The sequence below is a fragment of the Somniosus microcephalus genome, chromosome 1 (assembly GCF_052327205.1).
Source record: "Somniosus microcephalus isolate GS21.2 chromosome 1, FLI_Smic_1.0, whole genome shotgun sequence".
Lineage (NCBI taxonomy): Eukaryota > Metazoa > Chordata > Chondrichthyes > Squaliformes > Somniosidae > Somniosus > Somniosus microcephalus.
The window spans coordinates 370,051,649-370,076,815 of NC_140987.1; the positions used below are offsets into that span (position 1 = coordinate 370,051,649).

The 25,167-nt window shown below is 45.9% G+C and overlaps 1 long non-coding RNA gene across 1 annotated transcript; it reads right to left on the reverse strand.

Annotated features, from left to right (window-relative positions):
- Positions 1–7,637: 7,637 nt before the first annotated feature.
- Positions 7,638–22,864, reverse strand: LOC147125009 (uncharacterized). The gene is made up of 3 exons (XR_015081037.1): positions 20,538–22,864; positions 14,129–14,332; positions 7,638–7,748 (listed from the first exon to the last, which is right to left on the reverse strand). It is a non-coding gene; the product is annotated as an uncharacterized LOC147125009 (long non-coding RNA).
- Positions 22,865–25,167: the final 2,303 nt, after the last annotated feature.

A 25,167-nucleotide genomic window follows, 5' to 3' on the forward strand; every position in this document is an offset into this window, starting at 1 on the left:
TGGGACACATTGCACGTGTATGCAGATCTGGAAAGAAATCCGCTGACAGTAAAAAGGTCAATAAGGAAAGTACAGAAAGGTACAAATGATGACGGACAGTAGCTCCGAATAACAGAAGAGCGGTAGCGACTCTGGAAACAAGAGACTAAGCTGTCTCAAATTACATAATGTAATTGCCAAAGAAGATTAGCAGACCATTTGTGTTACCCTCACGATAGCGGGGTCCCCAGTCAAAATGGAGCGAGATACAGGATCAGCTCTGACCGTCATGAGTCGACGGGATTACGAGTGGCTATTTCCACATATACCTTTGAAAGACACATCCATTGTCCTGAAGACATATACAGGGCAGAAAGTATACCCCAGAGGGAAAATAAGGGTGCCTGTTGTATACAACGGCAAGGAAATACAGAAGTTGTATTTATACGTTCTGCAAGATGGTGGTCCACCGTTGTTGGGACGTGAATGGATCAGAATGATACATTTCGACTGGCACTCCATTCAGGCACTGACGGTGACCAGTAAGAAAAAAAACGATGATGACGTCATACCTGGACGATTAAAAGAAATCTTGGCTAACGCCAAAGAAGTGTTTCAACAGGAACTAGGAACCCTGAAAGGTGCCACCGCCTCAATAAAAGTGGAAGATGCGGCAATTCCCAAGTTTTTTAAGGCAAGGCCGGTGCCATACGCAATTTGTCCAGCCGTCGAGGCAGAGCTGGAGAATTTGGAAAAAGCAGGCGTGTTATACAAGGTAGATTGGAGCGAGTGGGCAACACCCATCGTCCCGGTCATGAAGAAAACGTTGAATAATGATAAATCTGAAGAACAGAGAAAAGTTCGCATCTGTGGGGACTTCAGGGTGACTGTAAACCCGATTCTTCACACGGTACAGTATCCTCTTCCGAGGATAGAAGATATTTTCGCCTCACTATCTGGAGGGAAACGTTTCACCAAAATTGACTTAGCACAGGCATATCTACAGATGGAGGTTGAGGAGGCCTCTAAAAAGTATCTCACGATGAACACACACAAAGGCCTGTACCAGTACAATCGACTGGTTTTCGGAGTGGCATCAGCTCCGGCTATCTGGCAAAGAGCTATGGAGCAAGTCCTGCAAGGGATTCCGGGGACTCAATGCTACCTAGATGACATCCTTATAACAGGAGAAAACGACAACGAGCACCTTGCCAACTTGGAGCAGGTGCTCACAAGGCTGAGAGAACGGGGCCTACGAGCAAATCGCCCCAAGTGCGAACTTTTCCAGAAACAAATATCATATTGTGGCCATGTCATTAACGAAGAAGGGTTGCATAAGTCACCTGAAAAAATTGAAGCGGTCGTAAAGGCCCCAGCGCCTGAAAATGTCTCACAATTAAGGTCGTTCCTGGGATTAGTAAATTACTATCATAAATTTTTACCGAACTTGTCGACGGCTCTGCACCCTTTTAACGCACTGCTACAAACGGGAGTAGTTTGGAAATGAAGCGAAGACTGTAAATGTGCCTTCCCTAAATGCAAAAGCTTGATCACGTCCAGGGAAGTGTTGGCTCATTACAATCCATCACTGCCAATCAGACTGGCGTGCGATGCATCCCCTTACGGCGTAGGAGCGGTATTATCGCATAGATTCCCTGATGGCTCGGAGCGGCCGATAGCTTTTGCGTCACGCTCATTGAACTCAGCTGCGCGTAACTATGCCCAGATCGACAGGGACGCACTCAGCCTGGTGTGGGGGGTTAAGAAATTCAACCATTACCTACACGGACAGAAATTTACCTTGTTGACTGACCATCAACCCCTCGTCTCCATATTCAACCCTAAAAAGGGCGTTCCCATTATGACAGCGCAAAGGCTACAGAGGTGATCCCTTTTCCTAGGGGCACACCAATATGACATAGAATACAAAGGAACAAAACAGCATGGGAATGCTGACGGGTTATCAGGCCTACCGTTGCCAACGGTGGAAGAGGCGCCTACAGTGGACCCAATGGAGATGTTCCACTCGAACATAGTGGAATGTCTACCGGTGACAAATTCTACCATTGAAAAGGAAACGAGAAATGACCCGACTCTCTCACAAGTCTACGATTTAACGGTGAAGGGATGGCCAGCACATGGCGAACCACTGTTGCCAGCATTCTCGCAAAGAAGAGAACAGCTGTCAGTGTGCCGAGGAACCTTGATGTGTGGATCCAGAGTGGTGATTCCACCCAAACTCAAGGATAGAGTGCTAAAGGAGCTTCACGAGGGGCATCTGGGTGGAGTGAAAATGAAGAACTTAGCCAGAGCGTTTGTGTGGTGGCCAGGTATCAATGGAGACATCGAAGAAATGACCAAGAGCTGTCTAGGATGCCAGAAGGTCCAAAACGCCCCACCACAAGCCCCTCTACATCCATGGGAGTGGCCCTCATCTCCATGGCAAAGGGTACATATCGACTTTGCTGGTCCATTTATGGACTCAATGTTCTTAATCACGGTGGATGCACACTCCAAGTGGCCGGAGGTAATAAAGATGTCCTCCACCACCACGGAAAAAACCATCACAGTATTAAGGACCATATTCGCCAGGAATGGGCTGCCTGAACAGATCTGTTCTGATAATGGACCGCAATTTGTATCCGAAGAATTCAGGAAGTTCTTAAAAAACAATGGGGTTAAGCACTACACGTCCGCCCCATACTATCCCGCCACCAATGGATTGGCTGAAAGGTTTGTCCAGACCTTCAAGAAGGCCATAAAGGCCATGGGTAATGAAGACATAAATCTGCAACATAAGGTAGATAACTTCTTGTTTGCGTACAGGAATGCAACACATGTGGTTACAAACCAAACCCCCGCCATGATGTTTTTCAATAGAAGCCTAAGATGCCGGCTGGATTTGGTCAAGCCAAATGTCAGAAGGGACGTAGAGAACCGGCAATTTCAAAGAAAGGCCAACTAGAACCTTCCAGATAGGTCAACCAGTTTTGGCCCGGGACTACCGTACCGAGAAATGGCAGCCTGGAACTATTTGCACACGACTAGGACTGCTGATGTATACCATGGACATTGGAGAAAGCATAATAAGGTGCCATGCTGACCAGATCATAGAGTCATCCGAAAAAGGACAACCTACACCACAACTCCATACGCCTTGTGATGAAGCAGAGATACCCATAGTATCTACCTCCGATCCGGTGATACTGGAACCAGATGAACCCGACACTGGCATTGAAGCCGAATCGACCTTGCCAAAAGAACCTACTACACCACCAAGGCGTTATCCGGACCGAGTCAGGAAGCCTCCAGAGAGACTGAATTTGTAATTGATTAACTTCAGCAAATGTGTATATTATTGTTCTTGTAAAAATGTTATTTAATGATTACTTAAAATGTTATGTACTATTTATCTAAAAGGGGAGGAATTGTAGTGTATGTACCTTAAGAGGAACTATGTTTTTGAAGCCCCTGTATACTGTAGTACCAGTAGTGACCACTCGGGTATATAAGCCTGTATAGCGTCTTGTATAGTTAGTTCACCTCCGGACTTTGTTCAGTAAACACTTGTTAAATCAACTCCTGCATTCCGTGTCTCCATTAACACACGGATCTAACAGTCTGCTGCATGCTCCACAACTTGGCGATTCGACGCACACAGCCAATTCCAGCTGTCCCTCAACGACCAGCAGAGCAGGCGGAGGAGGAGGAGTATGAGGATGAGGAGGAGGAGGAGGAAGAGCAGGCGGAGGAGGAGGAAGAGCAGGCGGAGGAGGAGGAGGAGGAGGAGGAGGATGAGGATGAGGATGAGGAGGTGCAGGAGGAGGAAGAGAAGGAGGAAGATGGAAGGGCTGCTGAAAGTGGAAGGGCCTTACGTCAGAGGCTCATCTGGACTCGTGTCGAGACCCCTGTGGCGGAATGATGAGAGTCTTAACTCATGCGCACTTTGGATGTTTGAGGGCCTCTGAATGCCAGCATCACTGAAACTAGTCACATGCACCATGCCACATTGAAACTTCTGTTTATTGGCACAAAAGTCTTTCATTACAGCTAAACAACGTAATGTCAACAGAAACCATAACTTTCAAAATAACTGTGAACTGTTCGGCAAAGCCGCAAAACTCAACAAACCTTCTGCAAATATAACAACAGGTGAGGGTGTCCTTGCATTTGGACAAACAAACGTCTCAGCACCTCACTCTACAACTGGCCCCTTGAGGGAGAACGACTTCTCTTTCACGCCCGGCCCCTTCCCTCCCTGCTGCTCCGACGTAATTGGACCCCAGTGGCGGCCTCAAGGCTGGGGGATGCCTGCTGACTGTCTGGAAGCGCAGAAGCCCCTGAGGGACGGCCTGGCTGACCTCTGGGCTTGGAGGGTGTGGACGCAGGATGCTTTATGGGACCATGGCTGGAAGCAGTGTGGCCTGCAGGTGGTGGCAGCTGCAATGCAGGCATACCAGCGCTGGCATGTGCAATGGTCTCCTGCTGAGAGAGGACACCTGCACCATGGTCGGATGACACACTGGCTATCTGAGGGGAGCGGGTCGGCTCTACCGCCACAATCGCATGCTCCACTGATTGCTGGCCTTGTATGGGACTGGAAGGGCCCGGGGTGATCCTAACTGATGCAGAGAGGGTGGCTACAGTGAGAGATCACGTTGCGTCAATCTGGCTGTGGAGGAGCCCAGCAAGTGACTGCGTGGCAACAGTGAGGACCTGTGTGCCAGGTGCCAGTCCTTCGGAGAAGGCCTGGACAGTTCTTCCCATTGCTTCAGACAAGCCAGGTGCCGACCGCTCCACTGCCTCGGACAAGCCCTGCACAGACCTTTCCAGGGATTGTCCGAAGCCCTGAACAGTCCTTTCCATAGCCGACTCAAAGCCGTGGACAGTCCTCTCCATTGTTGGGCCGAAGCCCTGGATAGTCCTGTCCATTGTTGCCCCAAAGCCCTGGATAGACCTGTCCATTGTTGCCCCGAACACCTGCAGAGTCCTGTCCATTGTTGCCCCAAAGCCCTGGAGAGTCCTCTCCATTGTTGCCCCGAAGTCCAACATACTCTTAGCCAATGAATCTATTGACTCAGGCATCTTCTCCACTGCAGCCATCAGCTCCGTGTGTCTGACTCGGGCCTGTTTGCTCATCTCAGCCAGGCGACGGACCTCATCTGCACTCTGTGCAGCAGTCATCACGACCTGCCTTGCCCTCCGGGGAGATGGTGGCCGAACTTGCCTATCCCCAGTGCGTTGCTGCATGCCGCTTGGTCCGGCAACTGGTTCATCCTCCGAGCCCCCCCCCGCTCCCCTCCAGGGAACTACTATCCCCAGTCTGTAGATGTGTCAGCTCCCCGGATTCTGCAACGGCTGGTCCGGATTCCTCCTGGTCCTCGCCTCCGGTGGCACTGGCACTGGCAGCTTCAGCGCGTTGAGCCCGAGTTGGTGCTGCTTCATCTGAAAGTGGGAGGTGGAAGAGTGGCTTTAGCAAAAGGACAGCTTTGCTGAAAGGCATGCCAGATTGCGGCAAGGCTCTGACATGGCTGCACACTGAGGATGCATGCTGGCGGGGGGACCAAGTGGAAGGTAACAGGTGAAAAAGGTGAGAGTCTTACCCTCGCTGTCAGTAATGGGGTCGGCAGATGCAGTGGTCACAGGACCAGACAGACGTCCTCCAAGTATCTGGTGCACTCTCTCCTCCAGATCCGTCAGAGTGACCACTTGTGGAGGTCCGCCACCGGTTCGACGCTGCTCCTTTCGGATCATGGCCAGTTTGGACTGCAGGGGAAAGAAGGGGAAGTTCTGTAACATGAGGCCTTGAGAGATCATCGCATGCCCCCCATGGTGCAAGAGCCCTTACATGAGGCCTTGAGAGATCATCGCATGCCCCCCATGGTGCAAGAGCCCTTACATGAGGCCTTGAGACATCTGTCCATGTGTGTGCCCAGAAAGGGCCATGGGTGCATGCTGACAGATGGCCATTGGGGCATCATTGCAGCAGGGTGCCCAAAGTCAGCTGCAGATGGAGGGAATCAGAAGTTTGCTAAACCATCTCTCACCCCAACGATCCGTGTGAGGTCGTTGAATTTCTTCCTGCACTGGACAGGGGTCCTGGTCGCCATGCTGCTGGAGTTGACCCTCACAGCAACCTCCCTCCAAGATCGTCGGTAAGCCTTCTGATTCGGCCTCTTGCCATTATCCGGATACAGGACCTCTCGACGGCGCTCAACTGCAGCCACCAAGTGGTCCAGAGCCTCAGTGCTGAAGCGCTCTGCTCTCTGCCTAACCTTCTCCATGCTGAACAACTTTGTACCGCCAGACAAGGGCGAGCGCCGAATCTGAGGCCTACAGGGCGTTGGGTGTTGAAGCTCAGGCTGACTGACCCACCCCTTTAAGAGCCGGCCGGCGCCTGGAGGTCTCGTGGTTTCCCGTAATTGAGATCACCTGCGCTGCGCCCATCCGCGTCGATATTGAGTAGCGCCTGAACTTTTGCGCCTTAAGAGCACCGTGCAACGGCTGAATTAGCGCCTCAAGACCCTTTGGGGGCGATGCAACCCAATATCTCGCCAGGCAGCGATAACTTTCGTCTGGCTATAAACTTAGCGCTTCGCCAGTTCTAACGCCTCAAGCGAGGCTATACCCAATTTCTAGGCCAATAAGTTTACTCCAATTCAACGAAGGAGAACTGCAGAACAGAACATTGGATGCATCACAAACTTTGAATTCTGCCACAGATTCTGTGTGGTATATAATGCTTACCGTTCCCACATAGGTACTCTTGTCTTTTTCACTATGACGACTATTTTCCAACTCTTGTATGATACTTCTTTGTGGGAGATCTACAACACCCTGGTGAATGTATCAAAGGCCCAATATATCCTTGGCATTTCTGATGAAGGAACTCAAGATTAATACTCCACCCCTTTGTCAATTGTAAAATATGAAGAGAATAAAATTTAATTTGTGCACTACCTGCCCACTAGCCAGCTAATCTTATCAATGAAGCTTGCTGACATTCCTAACATGGAACATTTTTGACTAAGACATTTTTATTACAATGTGCAAAATATGTACCTTGTTAACAAGCCATCAGAAAAATTTCAGATGCAGAGCAAAGCTTATAAAAAATGTTACTTTAAAGCAACTGCAGAAGAGATCAATTTATTATGTAAAGCCAAGTCAGCTTCAAATGAATTCTGTCATGTCGTATTAGGATTCTTACATTTGCATTGTGCTGCAACACACTGTAATCCAAATTGGTTAACAGTGGACCTAACTACGATAAGTAATGTATGGTAATGAAATAAACTGAATGAATTAAATGTGTGCTAATTTAATCTCCTAAATTAACATACATGCCCTTATGCCCTTATTTCTTTTTTGCTAAATGAATTAATGGTGGTGTGAGGTGTGATGCTGCATTCCTACAATGTAGTTTTTGTGCTGAATTGCCTGTCTTTGAAGAAGGATTTGTACAATACAAATTGGTAATTGGATTATCTGGCATTATGAATCAGCGATATAGCCTACTATTTTAAAACGCCATGGACAAAGAAATTTATAATTCAACTGAAAATATCCTTTATGAAGAAAATTGTGCAGTCGCACCAAAATATATTTAAAGAGAAACAGCAAAAAGCATAGTGACATTATCATTTTATTTTATTTTAATAAGCATAAGTCAAAGTGAATAGGTGTCAGTGTTTATAAAGGTGTAGCTTCATTTCATTTAGGTTTCAGAATCCTTGTAATAATATACCAAGGGTAGCGTGCAAAAAAATCTGTAACATAGATAGAAACATAATAAATGATTTATCAGAGTTGAGCTTCTAGAAGCAAAGAATGCATACATGAAGAATTATCTTTGTGGGATCTATAAAAATTGTCTACTTTCCTATCCAAGCTAACACAAAAATATTTGTAGCAAAGTGTAAGATTGCAAAGGTTAGTATTTATTCTAAATATTGCTTAACCTACATTTCTGTTCCTTGTCTTATTTTATTTGTTCATACTATATCTTCCTGATTTAAAAAAATCCTTGCTTGCTTATTGTTACTTATTTATTGTTATATAAAATGTGTACAGAGAAAAAGAATCACTGGCAGCTTCAAATTTATGTTGCAAATAGTCATACAAATAGCAAAAGACTTAATTTATGTAATTACTGGCTTTGGAAATAGTTGCACAGGCCCATATTTTCCTCTTGCTGTATACCATACCAAAAGGTTGCAGTGCATACACTGATGATGCTATTTGTAAAATCCAGTCAAACTGTGCTACAATCACCTAAAGGTGAGGTCCTACCATTTGTAAAGTGCTGATTATATAAATAATAGAAGTGAAAAGACAAATGAAAAGTTAATTTATGTACAAAGGTGAAGATATCCAGATCTCAGTGGAGATCATTATTTGAAACATGGTGGTTGCTATGGAAGGGATACAGATAATTACCCCACTGACTCAATCTAACTCTCACATATGGCTCCCATTGCTCATCATGACCTCTGCCCTCAAACACCACCTAGTCAGTTAAATATGAAGTACATGTGATAATGATATATGTTCTTTGTACAAAAAATCTATACTTTCAGCATTATAAGTAGGAGTGCACACCTGTCAGCCAATAAAGGCATCATTGCTTTCATCCAAAATATGTTGTATAAAGGTACAGACTTGCTAAGTTGTGGACTTTATCAAGTAATGTTATGTGATGTAATTGTGCATCACACCTCACCATATAGCCATGCATTTCGGCTGAAATTTTAAGTTCACTACAATCAGAAAAAACAGCATCAAGCCACTCAATGTGCTGAATACGGCTTTACTGCCCAAATGAAGAGTACAGCATTTGAAGAGCCCATTTTGTGAATGAAATACTCAAACATTCAAATAGAGGAAATTTCAATGTGAGAGTATTTGTTTCACGCAATAGACCTGTAAAGCTCGTTGAGATGTCCTGGGGTTGTGAAAGGCGCTATATAAATGCAAGTTCTTTCTTTCTTAGAAGTTATAGGGGTAGAAATTGGACCTTGATGCACTATTTGCATATTAGATTTGTTTCAGAAGTCATTGTGAGCAGAATTGGGGAACAGATTACCAAACTCTTTCTTCTTAGCTGAAGCTCCAGCAAACTATGAGGCTTCTGAATTTCAGCCTTATGGTTTTCCGTAACTGTCATCTAAGCGGGTTGAAGTCAGTTTAGAATGCCTCTTAGCCCTCAAACATTCATCACAGCAGTGGCAGCATTCTTGCGAGTTGTGCCTACTGCTGTGTCTTTGGTCTACATTACTGAAGTTACCACTAAACATAGAAACATAGAAACATAGAAGATAGGAGCAGGAGTAGGCCATTCAGGCCGTCGAGCCTGTTCTGCCATTTAATGAGATCATGGCTGAACATCCACACTCAGTACCCTGTCCCTGCATTCTCCCCATATCTCTTGATCCCTTTAGCGTTAAGAAATATATCTAACTCCTTCTTGAATATATTTAATGAATTGGCCTCAACTGCCTTGTGTGGTAGAGAATTCCACAGGTTCACCACGCTCTGGGTGAAGAAATTCCTCCTCATCTCAGTCCTAAATGGCTTACCCCTTATGCTTAGACTGTGACCCCTGGTTCTGGACTCCCCTGACATCGGGAACATCCTTCCTGCATCTAGTCTGTCTAGTCCTGTTAGAATTTTATAAGTTTCAATGAGATCCCCTCTCATTCTTCTAAACTCTAGCGAATATAAGCCTAATCAACCCAATCTCTCCTCATATGTCATTCCTGCCATCCCAGGAATCAGTCTGGTGAATCTTCGCTGCACTTTCTCCATGGCAAGAACATCCTTCCTCAGATAAGGCGACCAAAACTGCACACAATACTCAAGGTGTGGTCTCACCAAGGCCGTGTACAATTGCAGCAGGACATCCTTGCTCCTGTACCCGAATCCTCTCGCTATGAAGGCCAACATACCATTTGCCTTCTTAACCATCTGCTGCACCTGCATACTTATCTTCAGCGACTGGTGCACAAGGACACCCAGGTCTCGTTGCACTTCCACTTTTCCCAATCTATTGCCGTTCAGATAATAATCTGTCTTCCTGTTTTTGCCACCAAAGTGGATAACCTTGCATTTATCCACATTCTACTGCATTTGCCATGCATCTGCCGAATCACCCAACCTGGCTAAATCATACTGGAGTTTCTCTGCGTTCTCGTCACAGCACACACGCCCACCCAGCTTTGTGTCGTCTGCAAACTTAGAGATATTACATCTGGTTCCCTCGTCTAGACCATTTATATATATTGTGAATAGCTGGGGTCCTAGCACTGATCCCTGTGGTACCCCACTAGTCCCTGCCTGCCACTCGGAAAAAGACCCATTTATTCCAACTCTTTGCTTCCTGTCGGCCAACCAGTTCTCTATCCAAGACAGTACCTTACCCCCAATCCCATGTGCTTTAACTTTGCACGCTAATCTCTTATGCATGACCTTATCGAAAGCCTTCTGAAAGTCCAAATACACTACATCCACTGGTTCGCCCTTATCTATTCTACCAGTTACATCCTCAAAAAATTCCAGTAGATTAGTCAAGCATGATTTAACTTTTGTAAATCCATGTTGACTTTGTCCGATCCTGTCGCTGTTTTCCAAGTGCTCTGCTATTACATCTTTTATAATGGACTCTAGCATTTTTCCCACTACCAATGTCAGGCTTACTGGTCTATAATTCCCTGTTTTCTCTCTACCACCTTTTTTAAATAGTAGGGTTACATTAGCTATCCTCCAATCCATGGGAACTGTTCCAGAGTCTATAGAATTTTGGCAAATAACCAGCAATGCATCTACTATTTCTAGGGCCACTTCCTTAAGTCCCTAGGATGCAGATTATGAGGCCCTAGGGATTTATCGGCCTTCAATCCCGTCAATTTCCCTAACATCATTTCCCTACAAATACTGATTTCCTTCAATTCCTCCCTTTCATTAGACCCTATATTCCCCGACAGCTCTGGGAGGTTAGTTGTGTCCTCCTTTGAGAAGACAGAACCAAAGTATGTATTTAATTGGTGAATCAATTCTTTGTTCCCCATTATAAATTCCCCTGATTCTGACTGCAAGGGACCTACGCTTGACTTCACCAATCTTTTTCTCTTCACATATATATAGAAGCTTTTAGAGTCAGTTTTTATGTTCCCTGCAAGCTTACTTTCATAATCTATTTCCCCCCTCATAATTAATCCCTTTGTCCTCCTTTGCTGAATCCTAAACTGGTCCCAATCCTCAGGTCTCCTCTACATTGGGGAGACCAAACACAGATTGGGCGACCACTTTGCGGAACACCTCCTTTCAGTCCGTAAGGGTGACTCTGAACCTCCGGTCACCTGTCACTTTAATTCACCGCTTCACTCCCGCTCTGATCTCTCTGTCCTCAACCTATTACATTGTTCCAATGAAGCTCAATGTAAGCTCGAGGAACAGCACCTCATCTTTCGATTAGGCACTTTACAGCCTGCCAGACTCAACATTGAGTTCAGCAATTTCAGATATTAATCCCTGCCCCCATTTTTCATGCAGTATGATTTTTGCCACTCCCATTTGCAACATTTTATCTTTCCTGCCTCTTTCAAAAGCACACTATGTTCTTTCAATGCCCCCCTGTCTGTGCACCTGCTTAATATCTGTTACATCTCCAGCTTTTTCCAGTTCTGATGAAGGGTCCCAGACCTGAAATGTTAACTCTGTTTCTCTCTCCCCGGATGTTGCCTAGCCTGCTGAGTATTTCCATCATTTTCTGTTGTTACCTCAGGTTTGCTGCTTTTTCTGGCCAAATTATATGTCCTCTCCTTGGAACTTATGCTATCCCTAATTTCCCTTGTTAGCCACAGTTGAGTCACCTTTTTTGTTTTATTTTTATGCCAAACAGGGATGAACACATTCTGTAGTTCATCCATGCGATCTTTAAATGTTTGCCATTGCCTGTCCACCGTCAACCCTTTAAGTAACGTTCCCCAATCAATCCTAGCCAACTCGTGCCTCATACCATCGTAGTTTCCTTTATTTAAATTCAGAACCCTAGTCTCTGAGTCAACTGCTTCACTCTCCATCTTAATGAAGAATTCTATCATATTATGATCGCTCCTCCCCAAGGGGCCTCGCACAACAAGGTTGCTAATTAATCCTTTCTCATTACATAATACCCAGTCTAAGATGGCCTGATCTCTAATTGGTTCCTCGACATATTGGTCCAGGAAACCATCCCATATACACTCTAGGAATTCCTCCTCCACAGTATTGTTACTAATTTTGTTAGCCCAATCTATATGTAGTTTAGAGTCACCCATGATAACTGTTGTGCCCTTATTGCGCGCATCTCTAATTTCCCATTTAATGCCATTCCCAACCTCAGCATTACTGTTTGGGGGTCTGTATACAACTCCCACTAACATTTTCTGCCCCTTGGTATTTCTCAGCTCTGCCCATACAGATTCCACATCATCAGAGCTAATATCCTTCCTTACTATTGTATTAATCTCCTCTTTAACCAGCAATGCTACCCCACCTCCTTTTCCTTTTTTCCTGAATATTGAATACCTCTGGATGTTGAATTCCCAGTCTTGGTCACCCTGGAGCCATGTCTCCGTAATCCCAATTATAACATATCTGTTTACATCTATTTGTACAGCTAATTCATCCACCTTATTACGAATGCTCCTCGCATTAAGACACAAAACCTTCAGGCTTGATTTTTTAGCACTCTTAGTCCTTTTAGAATTATTATTTACTGTGGCCCTGTTTGATTTACACACTTGATTTTTCTGCCTTCCACTTTTGCTTTTCTCCTTCCTGTCTTTTGTTTCTATCCTTGCTTCCCTTTCCTCTGTCTCCCTGCACAGGTTCCCAACCCCCTGCCATTTTAGTTTAAACCCTCCCCAACAGCACTAGCAAACACTCCCCCTAGGACACCAGTTCCAGTCCCGCCCAGGTGCAAATCGTTCAGTTTGTACTGGTCCCACCTCCCCCAGAACCGGTTCCAATGTCCCAGGAATTTGAATCCTTCCCCCTTGCACCATTCCTCTAGCCACGTATTCATCTGCTCCTACACTACAGTTGCTCCTGGTATTGCTCCCTGCACAGTAGCAGCTACAGTGCAGATAACTGCTTGCATCCAACCTAGCCACATGACTTTGCACTCTCAGGTATATGGAGACAAGTGATCCATTCTATTTGTTGTAGCATCCTTTCTTTAACAGCAGGCCTACAGAGGTCTCCATCATGAGACAACACAAGAGGAGTGGTCAGCAGTCTGGACCTCTGCCTTGCACATGCTGGTTCTTATTGCACTTTATCCTCTGCTAGTTCTGCATCACCTGTACTCTGTATCTCATCTTGTGCTCCCTCATCCTCATCGCAGTATATTCGTTGTTAGGTGTCACTGCCTGTCTAGTGCTTGCTTGAAGTGTGTGGTGATAATTGATGCTTTGCTGACTATTTCTATTCAGCTAAGCCCTAGACAACACTTGGGCCGTGATTTTGTGTTTGATGTCAGGATGGGTGCGGGACAGCTGTATTCTGGGTTCCAGTCCCGCCCCCAGCTGCTTCCGCTCCACAGATGTGATTTGCGGGCTTAACAGCCAATTAACAGGAAGCAGGTCAGATAATGTAATTTGATGATGTGTCATCTGCCAGTTTTCTTAGAGGGACCACACACAATTTTATTTTGACAGTTGATTTCTCAGTGTTTGACAGCATTGAGGTGCTGAAAACACTGACAATCACTGCACAAAGGTGACCTCTTGCACCCAGGCTCTCCAATGACTCCCTCCATATGCTGGAATAGATGGCAGCTGCAGGTGAGATGGCAGAAGCGATCTGTCACTGCTGAGAGAGCTTCTCCCAATGAGGTGGCACTGGACATATAGTTGGATTTAAAAACATGTAAGTTAAAGAAATCAGTATATGTTTTAAAAATGCAGTAACCAACATTTTCTTTGCTCTGAAACTCACCATGCACAACATTCCATCCTTCACACCACTTCTGCAGCTGTCATCTTTTCACAAACATTAAACCAGACTCACAACACGCCACACTTACCTGGCGTGGTGTCCGGATGTCGGGAAACCCGACCCAGAAGCGGGAAAATCCCATAACAGGCTGAAAACTACTGACAGGTACCTGTTAATAGGCAGGTAATTGCCTTTAATCCATTTCCCGCCGCTAGGTGTCGGGTCCATTCACAAATCGGGGACCCGACACTTGGGAAAGCTGTTTGGAGGCGGGTTGATGGCTGGTTCGGGGCCCGCTGTCAATCAATAAGACTTTAACCTCTGACCCGCCTCTCTGATCGCTGGCAAAATAGCGGCCTTGGTTCTTCTTAGTCTGTGAAAAGACCAGATAGGATATTATCAGTGCAGTGGTTTTGCAGATAGTTCTAACAATTACCACTTAACTTCATCTTTGTAATCCACCTTGTACAGCCACTTTACAGAGATATTCTTATCTAATCTTGGTACTCTTTTTAAATCATGGAACTTTTTCTGGACCTCTATACATCTTCTCACAGCAGTTAACCCTAAGTCATATGATCAATCACATATTATCAGACAGCTTCCTTTGGAACATGCTGGTGGGGTGCGCTGTTTTATCATAAAGATTCTCCTGTTTTTCTATTGTGCAGATGACAAGGACCTCCATGATCCAGTTAGTGAAATGGGATTTACAGTTTTGCCGCTGAGCTAATTCTCAAATGAGTAGTGCTGGATTCACAAAATTTACATCAATTTTACCAATCAAGTGGCTTGTTGACAACCCGAGAAGTGTTCATAATTTATTATAACAGGAGATTGGCCAGTCTTCTGACATGCTCAGTAACAGACTGAAGTTGCTTTAATGTGCCTGTAGCACGTTAATATGCACCTGCAATTTCTGATCGTGTGTCATTAAAATCTATAGATAAAGGCCATTTAAAACATTTTTGTAAAACAAAAAGAGGAAAATATGGGCCTAATAAGCCAAAAGCTAATTACATCTTAATAGATCAGAAGTGCAATGAAGTGAAATATCACTGCTGGCAGAATAAGTAAGCTTATTGTGTGCACTATTCTACATGTGAAACTGGTGTGAGTAGACTTGGAACCATGATATAAACCTGACAAGAATAGTTGATATGATGCCATATCGTTTAACTTTCCCACCCTTCTAGTTAATATTATGTGATGGTTTATCTAGTTAATGTGATGGCTGCGGCTCAGTGGAGCACTCTCCCCTCTGAGTCAGAACGCTATGGGTTCAAGTCCCACTCCAGAGACCTGAGCACAAAAAGTGCTGAGGGAGTGCTGCACTGTCGGAGGTGCCATCTTTCAGATGAGATGTTAAACCGAGGTCCTGTCTGCTGTCTCAGGTGGACGTAAAAGATCCCATTGCACTATTTCGAAGAGAACGGGAGTTATCCCCAGTGTCCTGGCTGTAGTATATGTAACTTTAAGGGGAGAACTACTTTTTACAGCTCCTGTATACTGTAGTACCGGCAGTGACCACATCTGTATATAAACCCTGAGTAGTGATCTGTACAGTTAGTTTTAGAGTAACCCTCATCCAGTAAACACCTGTTGATTGTTCCTCTGCAGTCTCTGTCTATTTCTTGAAGGACACCATACATCAAGATTCACGGATTTAACATTGGCGACGAGGCAATTCGAACCTACCTGCAACTCTGCAGAGGAAGGCCGATTCCAGAGGCACGGGCGTCGACCATCCGGCGGAGACTGCAGCGAGGTGGGCTGGCAACAGGTACGGCGCAGACCTTCCTGCACAGCGGCGGCTAGAGCCGACCGACGGCACAGGAAAAGGCCGAGCAGCGTCGACGGGAGCAGAGAGAGAGGGTAAAGAGCACAGGGCGCAGCCGGGGTTCAGGACCGAGCGGCATCAATGAGAGAGGCGCACAGGAAAACGTGCAGAGCGCGGTCGGTGTTCAAGGGCTGAGCAGCGTCCGCAGGGGAAGAAAGGAAAGCGCGGGAGACGCCATTTGAGCCACAGCGGAGAAGAAGGGAGAGCGCAGGAGACGCCATTTTTGAGCCGCAGCAGAGAAGAAGGGAGAGCGCGGGAGACGCCATTTTGAGCCACAGCAGAGAAGAAGGGAGAGCGCGGGAGACGCCATTTTTAGCCAGTCTAACCACACCCAGGGATGCCGAAGAGTGGCAGTGTCACAGCGTTCGACAATGAAGTCGAAGATTGGGCGACATATGTAGAATGCATAGAAGTGTACTGCAAGGTGAATGAAGTGCCAGATGCCAGGAAAGCACTGGTATTGTTGAATTCCATGGGTGCAAAAACGTATGGCTTACTGCGAAACCTAGTAACCCCAGAGAAGCCAGTGGAAAAGGATTTTGAAAGCATAGTTCTGGAGTACTGTCCAAAGTGGACTGGAGCGAGTGGGCTACACCCATCATTCCTGTAATGAAGAGGTCGTTGAGTAATACGCCTGGGGAACCAAAGAAGGTTCGCATCTGTGGGGACTTTAAGGTGACAGTGAACCCAGTCCATCACACGGTACAATATCCGCTTCCGCGGATTGAAGATATTTTCGCCTCGCTATCTGGAGGAAAACGCTTCATTAAGATTGATCTGGCCCAGGCGTACCTGCAAATGGAGGTAGAAGAAGCCTCGTAACAGTACCTCACGATCAACACTCATAAAGGTCTCTACCAATACAGCCGGCTGGTGTTCGGGGTAGCATCAGCTCCGGCTATTTGGCAAAGGGCAATGGATCAAGTCCTGCAAGGGATTCCAGGGACCCAGTGTTATTTGGACGACATCCTGGTCACGGGCGAAAATGACAGTGATCACCTCGCCAACCTGGAGCAGGTGCTCACTAGATTGAAGGAATATGGGCTCCGAGTTAATCGCCACAAAATGCAAGTTTATCCATAAGCAGATCTCGTATTGTGGCCACGTTATTGATGAAGAGGGGTTACATAAGTCCCCTGAAAAGATTGAGGCAGTAGTCAAGGCTCCAGCACTGGAAAATGTGTCACAACTGAGGTCGTTCCTCGGGCTGGTGAACTACTACCAGAAGTTCTTGCCGAATTTGTCTACAGTACTACACCCACTGAACACCCTACTGCAAACGGGGGTACAATGGAAGTGGAATGACGAATGTAAACGAGTTTTCCAGAAATGCAATGAATTGGTCACATCAAAAGAGGTGTTGGCTCATTTCAACCCAGCACTACCAAGTCAATTGGCGTGTGATGCATCGACATATGGTATTGGAGCGGTGCTGTCGCACAAATTCCCGGATGGCTCGGAGAGGCCATTAGCCTTTGCGTCTCGGTCACTAACCTCAGCCGAGCGTAACTACGCCCAGATTGACAGGGAGGCCCTCAGCCTAGTGTGGGGGGTGAAAAAGTTCAACCACTATCTGCACGGGCAGAAGTTCACCTTGCTGACTGACCACCAACCACTTGTATCCATCTTTAATCCAAAGAAGGGCATTCCGGTGATGACTGCGCAACGGCTACAAAGATGGTCCCTTTTTCTAGGGGCGAACCAATATGAAATAGAATATAAGGGCACGATACAGCATGGAAATGCTGATGGGCTATCACGCCTGCCACTGCCTACGGCAGAGGAAGCACCAGCAGTGGACCCTGTCGAAATATTTTATTCGACTATAGTTGAACGCTTGCCAGTAACTAACACGGATATAGAGAAGGAGACCCGAAATGACCCGACACTGTCTCGGGTATATGACTTGACGGTGAAGGGATGGCCAACACATGGTGACTCACTGTTGCCAGCATTCTCATCCAGAAGAGAACAGCTGTCAGTATGCCAGGGGACAGTGATGTGTGGATCCCGAGTGGTAATTCCACCCAAGTTAAGGGAGAGAGTGCGCAATGATCTTCGCGAAGGCCATCTGGGAGGGGTGTAAATGAAAAGCTTTGCTAGGGCTTATGTGTGGTGGCCGGGGATCGATCAGCAAATCGAGGACCTGACAAAGAGCTGCTCAGGATGCAAGAAGATCCAAAATGCACCACCACATGCCCCTCTTCACCCATGGGAGTGGCCATGCTCTCCATGGCAATGGGTGCATATTGATTTTGCTGGTCCATTTATGGACTCAATGTTTTTAATAGCCGTGGATGCGCACTCGAAATGGCCTGAGGTGATCAAAATGTCCTCCACCACCACGGAGAAAACTGTTGCAGTCCTATGGACCATATTTGCCAGGAACGGCTTGCCAGAGCAGATTTTCTCTGATAACGGACCACAGATTGTGTCCGAAGAGTTTCAGAAATTTATGAAAAGGAATGGGGTAAGGCATTACACATCCGGCCCGTATCATCCAGCCACAAATGGATTGGCTGAGAGGTTCGTACAAACCTTTAAAAAGGCAGTAAGGGCCATGTGTGATGATGACATTCCAGTGCAGCATAAGGTGGACAATTTCCTGTTAGCCTACAGAATTGCGACACATGCAGTCACCAACCAGACCCCGGCCATGATGTTCTTTAACCGAAGGTTGAGATCTTGTCTGGATTTGCTCAGACCAAATGTACGAAGACATGTTGAGAATAAGCAATTCCAGCACATCAATGAGAAGCCGACAAGGAGCTTCAATGTAGGGCAACCAGTCTTGGCCCGCGACTACCGAACAGAGAAATGGCAACCAGGAACGATATGCACACGGCAGGGGCCACTAATGTACACAGTGGATGTTGGGGAGAACATTGTGAGACGCCATGTCGACCAGATCCTAGAGTCACAGGAACGAGTCAACCCCATGTCTCGCATACCTGGTGATGAACCCGATATACAGGTAGCATCTACCCCAGAAACAGTAGCATCGGAAGCTGATGAACCAACCGACGACAGGGGGCCAGAATCGCCTCCGCACCAACAGCAAGACACTCAGGAAAGGTGCTATCCAGAAAGGATCAGGAAGCCGCCCCAAAGACTGAATTTATAAATGGACTATTTTCAGTTAATGTTGCATGTTAAAAGCGTTAATTGTTAAATGAATGTTATGGAGCTGTTAATCTAAAAGGGGAGGAATTGTAGTGTATGTACCTTTAAGGGGAGAACGACTTTTTACAGCTCCTGTATACTGTAGTACCGGCAGTGACCACACCTGTATATAAACCCTGAGAAGGGATCTGTATGTTTCGTTCTGGAGTAACCCTCATCCAGTAAATACCTGTTGATTGTTCCTCTGCAGTCTCTGTCTATTTCTTGAAGGACTCCATACATCAAGATTCACGGATTTAACATTGGCCAATATTTATCCCTCAATCAACTTCACAAAAACAGATTATCTGGGCATTTTCTCATTGCTGTTTGTGGGAGTTTGCTGTGTGCAAATTGGCTGCCGCGTTTCCTACATCACAACAGTCAAAAGCACTTCATTGGCTGTAAAGTGATTTGGGTCATTCTGAGGTCTGTGAAAGTCATTATATAAATGCAAGTCTTTCTTTTATTTCTTTAAGTATATTCTTTTTCAAAAATACCTGCTCCTAAAATTATACATATTGTTCACTTATGGCTTATTTTAATACCAGAAGGAGGTAGCAAGTATCAAATGCTCCATCCTCCCTTTATAATTAGTTTTCTTTTGTAACGATTGCCAACTCCAACCATTATGAGCAGCTAGGTTTTTAGAGCAAGGTTAACAGACATACCATCAAGTTTTAGGCAACAGTTGCCTCTCAGCCCATAGCTGACTAGAGGCAGTGAAATTAAGGCCGTGATTTCCCCTGCCTTGGTGGGTCCAGTGCGGCCAGGGTCGATGGCAGGGTGCGATCCCACTGCTAGCTCCAGCCTGCTCTGTAGAGTGATCTTACATCGATTGAGCTTGTTAAGCCCACCCAGCGTGTTTGCCGGCCAATTGAATGAAGCGGGTCTGATGACAACACTTGATGACGCGTCATTAGCTGGTTTCCTTAAAGGGACCATGCTCAAATTGATTTTGACAGTTGTACTGTCAGTGTTCTACAGCATTGAGGTGCTGCAAACACTGACAAACACTGCACAGAGGTGCATGGCTGCACCCAGGCTCTTCCATGACTCCCTCCACATGCTTATGGAGGGAGTCACAGCACGCAAGGAGGTCCTCTTCCCTTCACATGGCCAGAAGTGACCTCCCCAGCAGACCAACGCAGCCTGGTTGCACATTGCACAGGAGGACACAAGCAGTGATGTGGTCAGGGGGGCCAGGCTGCAGTGGCGCAAACCTTTCAATGATCACAGTAGATCACGAAACGTTACTGCAAAGCCACACTCAAACTTATCCTACTGTGCCTCTCATCACATCATCATCTCTCTGCCTTCCCTACCCTACTCCTGCACATCCTTACTCATACCAACTTACCTTGCACCTCCACCCATCCCTCTCTATCTACATTATCAGTTCTCCATCTTGCTACACCCCTCACACTCAAACTCATCCTAGTCCAATCATACCAACTAACAACATACATAGCACATTTGCAGCTGTCAAGTAAAGAGATGATTTCAAGTGGCAGGGGAGGTAATTTAAGTGATTAAGAGCTTGTTAACAGTCACTTAAAAACTATTTTGAGCTCACCTTTAAATTTTACAAGGTTGGCCATGGGTTCTAAGCTGCTCGGGGATCACGTCAGGTAAGCAGGTCATGAGTTGTGTCACCATGAAATCAATGTGCTCGGGTGCTGGTGGCATCTGGACCTCAGGTTCTTCCTGCTCCTCCTCTTCATCTTCCAGCTGATGCTCCTCCTCCTCCTCTGAGGCTATGTGCTCTGTGCCTTTTTCCTCATGCAGCTCTAATCCTTGTTGCTGTGCTATGTTGTGCTGTGCACAGCAGACAATGACAATTCTGGAGACCCTGGCACGTTTGTACTGAAGGGCTCCTCCAGATCTGTGATAGGCATCTGAAGCACATCTTCTATGGCACATCTGATGGACATGTGGCTTTCATTATAGCGTTCCTGAGCCTCGTTGCTTGGCCTTCTCAAGGGTGTCATGTTTCACATAATTGTCTGACTTGTCAAACACGGCATCGGTGACCTGGGTGATGCATCTGTGAGCAGCCATCTGCGAGATGCCACAGATGTCCGTTGCAGATCCCTGGAAGGAGTCTGAGGCAAAGAAGTTGAGGGCGCTGGTGACTTTGACAGCCACTGGAAATGCATGCCCACCAGGTCCTCTGGGCTTTAGCTCTTGCTCCAGCAAGTTACAAATGTCAGCGACGACCTGATGTGATAGCCTAAGCCTCCTTTGGCACTGCTGCTCAGTCATATTGAGGAAGCTCATCCTCTGCCTGTATACCCTGTGTTGGGGGTATCGCCTCTGACACGGTGCAGCCCTGCGCTGATGCCTTCTGTCCTGTGCAGCATCAGGTTGTTGAGGGGAAAGTTAGTGCTAGTGTTGCTGCTGGTGTTGAGGCTCATCTTGGTCCAATTCTGAGGATCTCGGTGAGACAGCATAAATGGCACCCATGCTGATATAATAGATGACAGGTCAAGTAGTGATCAGAGAAGCAATCTGTCAATGTTGCGATGGTTAGTAGCAATGTGATGAGCGTGGCTTCTGAGGTTGCAGAAAAGGCTTGCAAAATCTAGACACCTAAATCTGTGCACAAAATGGAGTCAGTAAGAGACTTTCCCATAGGCATGTAATGAGCTGTCATGTGGGAGTATTAATTGCGCTTTCCATGCTCTCCATTAATGATCTCAATCAATGGCCACTGAGCTTCCAGATGTTGACAGACGAGGTTCCCGAGCTGCGTGATTCCTGTGATCATCCAGTGAAATTCAAAATGTCTGGTTAAAAACCCTGTTAAGGGTCTCACAACAAGGTTTTAATGAGATTAATTAGGTCGCCTTCCTCTGCCGTTTGGGTTGGTGGTGCACTGGCAAATGCGCCTGAGTTAAAGGCGCAAGGAGGTGGGATGGTCGCATTTTCTGCAACTTTTAATAATGACCTGCCTCCAAAGCCGCATGAACGGCAGCGGGAAAATTCTGGCTTTGGTGTGGTATGTGGTACAGTAACATTTGGTGTGGTGTAACGTACAGTAACATTTGGGGTGATAAGTGGTATAGTAACATTTGGGGTGGTGTATGGTACAGTAACATTTGGGGTGGTGTATCGTACAGTAACATTTGGTGTGGTGTATGGTACAGTAACATTTGATGTGGTATGTGGTACAGTAACATTTGGTGTGGTGTATGGTACAGTAACATTTGGTGTGGTTTGTGGTACAGTAACATTTGGTGTGATATGTGGTACAGTAACATTTGGGGTGGTGTATGGTACAGTGACATTTGTTGTGGTGTATGGTACAATAATATTTGGGGTGGTATGTGGTACAGTAACATTTGGTGTGGTGTATGGTACAGTAACATTTGGTGTGGTTTGTGGTACAGTAACATTTGGGGTGGTGTATGGTACAGTAACATTTGGGGTGGTGTATGGTACAGTAACATTTGATGTGGTGTATGGTACAGTAACATTTGATGTGGTGTATCGTACAGTAACATTTGGGGTGATGTATGGTACAGTAACATTTGGTGTGGTTTATGGTGCAGTAACATTTGGGGTGGTGTATCGTACAGTAACATTTGGTGTGGTGTATGGTACAGTAATGTTTGAGGTGGTGTATGGTACAGTAACATTGGGGTGGTGTATGTTACAGTAACATTTGGGGTGGTGTGTCGTACAGTAACGTTTGGGGTGGTGTATGGTACAGTAACATTTGGGGTGGTTTATGGTACAGTAACATTTGGGGTGGTGTATCATACAGTAATGTTTGGGGTGGTTTATGGTACAGTAACATTTGGGGTGGTGTATCGTACAGTAACATTTGGGGTGGGTAATGGTACAGTAGCATCTGGTATGCTTTATGGTGCTGTAGTGCTCGACAGGCTCAGTGGTCCATGTTCTTCTGTGGACAGAAAGAAGGTAGATATTAGTGGAATATAGTTATAAAACAGTCAAAAGTGCTGATCTGCACATCCTGAAGGACTGACAATGTTATACGTAAAGCAGATAATTGGAAGTAACAGCATGTTTTCTGACTTTTGCTGTAGGCTATCGGTCATAACAGGCAAGATGTGGTAGACACCCTGGCACACAAGGGGAGATATTAGATTTGTCAGTGGTTAATTATTTTTTCTCCTTGGTCCTTCTTAAACCTCTTCCCCCACAGACTATTTAGGTTAAAATGCTCCACTGTCAACACTTTATCGGGGAGAAATTGGGTACCTTTGCGCCTCCCATTATCGCCTCTGGGGGCGCTAACGGGGCACTAAACACTTAACATTTACCGACTGGAGAAGATCGACTCCCACTATATTCGGCGGGAGGTTTGCGGCAGTGGTATGGCATTGTGCCCCGATCTCCTTCACCCGGAGATCGTGACATCAGCGCCGTGTGCATCGCCCCGGTAGTGCCCCGGACCCGAACTTCGGTTCGGACCCCTGCAGCATCACCGGGCGAAAACACCAGCAGCTGCAGGAGGCGTTCATTGGGAGGCCGGGCACTTCGGGGGCAATACTTAAAGGCGAGGTGGCTGAGTTAAGTGGAAAATATTTTCAAATTGTCTTTCTGTTTTTTTCTATTTGTCTTCTCCAGCGAGCGATCAGCCTAGCACTCTGCTGCAGTGCATCGGGCTGATCGGCCTAGATTGCGGCTGCCGTCGGGGTCCAGGTAAGTTTTCCCCTTGCATGGCCTGCAGCAATGGCCCTTCCCTTTAAGGGAGGGCAGGAGCCTTCCAACGCGGCAGTACTGCACGGCCCATTGTGCAGTGCTGCACACCTACCACCCCACCTGCTGCCTGTTGTGCTCCAGGAAGGAAGTGGAGTGCTTGATGTAGACAAGTTTATAATTTGGTGAAATAAAAGCAGACAATGCTGGAAAACACTCAGTAGGTCAGGCAGCATCTGTGGAGAGAGAAACATTTAAAATTTCTGGTCAATGACCCTTCGTCAAAAATGGAAATCCCGTAGGAGAGAAGAGCTGAACTGCTTCAAGGTGGGCATTCCTGGAAGAGAAGTGAATTAAACACTAGAACAAAAGCAATATGCTGCAGATGTTGGAAGTCTGAAATAAAAACTGAAAATGCTGGAAATACTCAGCAGGTCAGGCAGCATCCGTGGAGAGGGAAACAGAGTTAACGTTTTAGGTCGATGACCCTTCTCATCAGCTATTAGGTGCAAGAGTGGCAGAGCCGACATTTGCTCCATTTGTTCTTCCAGGTTTGGTGTATGCACTGGGGAAGGGGAAGAAGTTGTTGAAAATTGGTGCTCTCCTGGAGACTACTGCTTTCTGTGTCTGTAATATAAAACCCTTTTCTTTCTGAGCCGTAAGTTACACATTTCTCATCAGTGTATCTGAGTTACTGGATAAATTGCATGTTACTGGGGTCAGGAGGCTCAATTCCTGCTTGTTAAGGTGCTAAACTGTGATTATCATGGCTAAGCTAAAGTTATTGAAAGGTGGGTATTATATTGCTGTTGATCGGATTCCTACATGTTTTACAGTGTGTGATTTTCTAGAGCAATAAATCCATGACCTTAATGTGCAACAGACTGAAATCTGCCCTCATAGAATTTTTCAACTTAACCCAATATCCCATTAATCTACATTGGCATCAATACAGGCCAGACTACAAGAAAAGCATTGCTAAGGATTATAGCCTTATGAACACTGTAAACAATTTTATCATCCGATCAGTTGATATATTCATAGCAAATTCCTCTTTTGGCTATTGTGCCCCACTTCCTTTAAATGAGTTAACAACATCTCCATTATAATAGTGAACAGAGCAATTCGTTAAGCCTTCGTAAGGTAGCATCGCTGAGAGTAATCACTAGGCATGTAGTTTTAGTACTGAACCCCAAACATCTGTCTTTTCCATGTTCAAACAAAACATTATACAGTGAAAACCAAGGGAAGTTGATTGATGGGTTGTATTATAGAACGTTTTAAAAGGTGCATGTGAACTTCCAAGAGATCAGGTCAGTACTTCAATATCTATAGTTAAAATCTCATTTAAAGTAAAGATCTAAATCCACTGCCTATATTTATCATAACCTTTCCAACTTATTGATGTCTGCATGCTGTTTTGGATTGGTAAGAATCAGAAAGAAATATGTTGAACAAAGGCAATTCTTGAGCTGCAGGGTTGGCTATGAATTCAGATTTGATATAGATTGACAGCTCTTTTACTTAAAATGCAC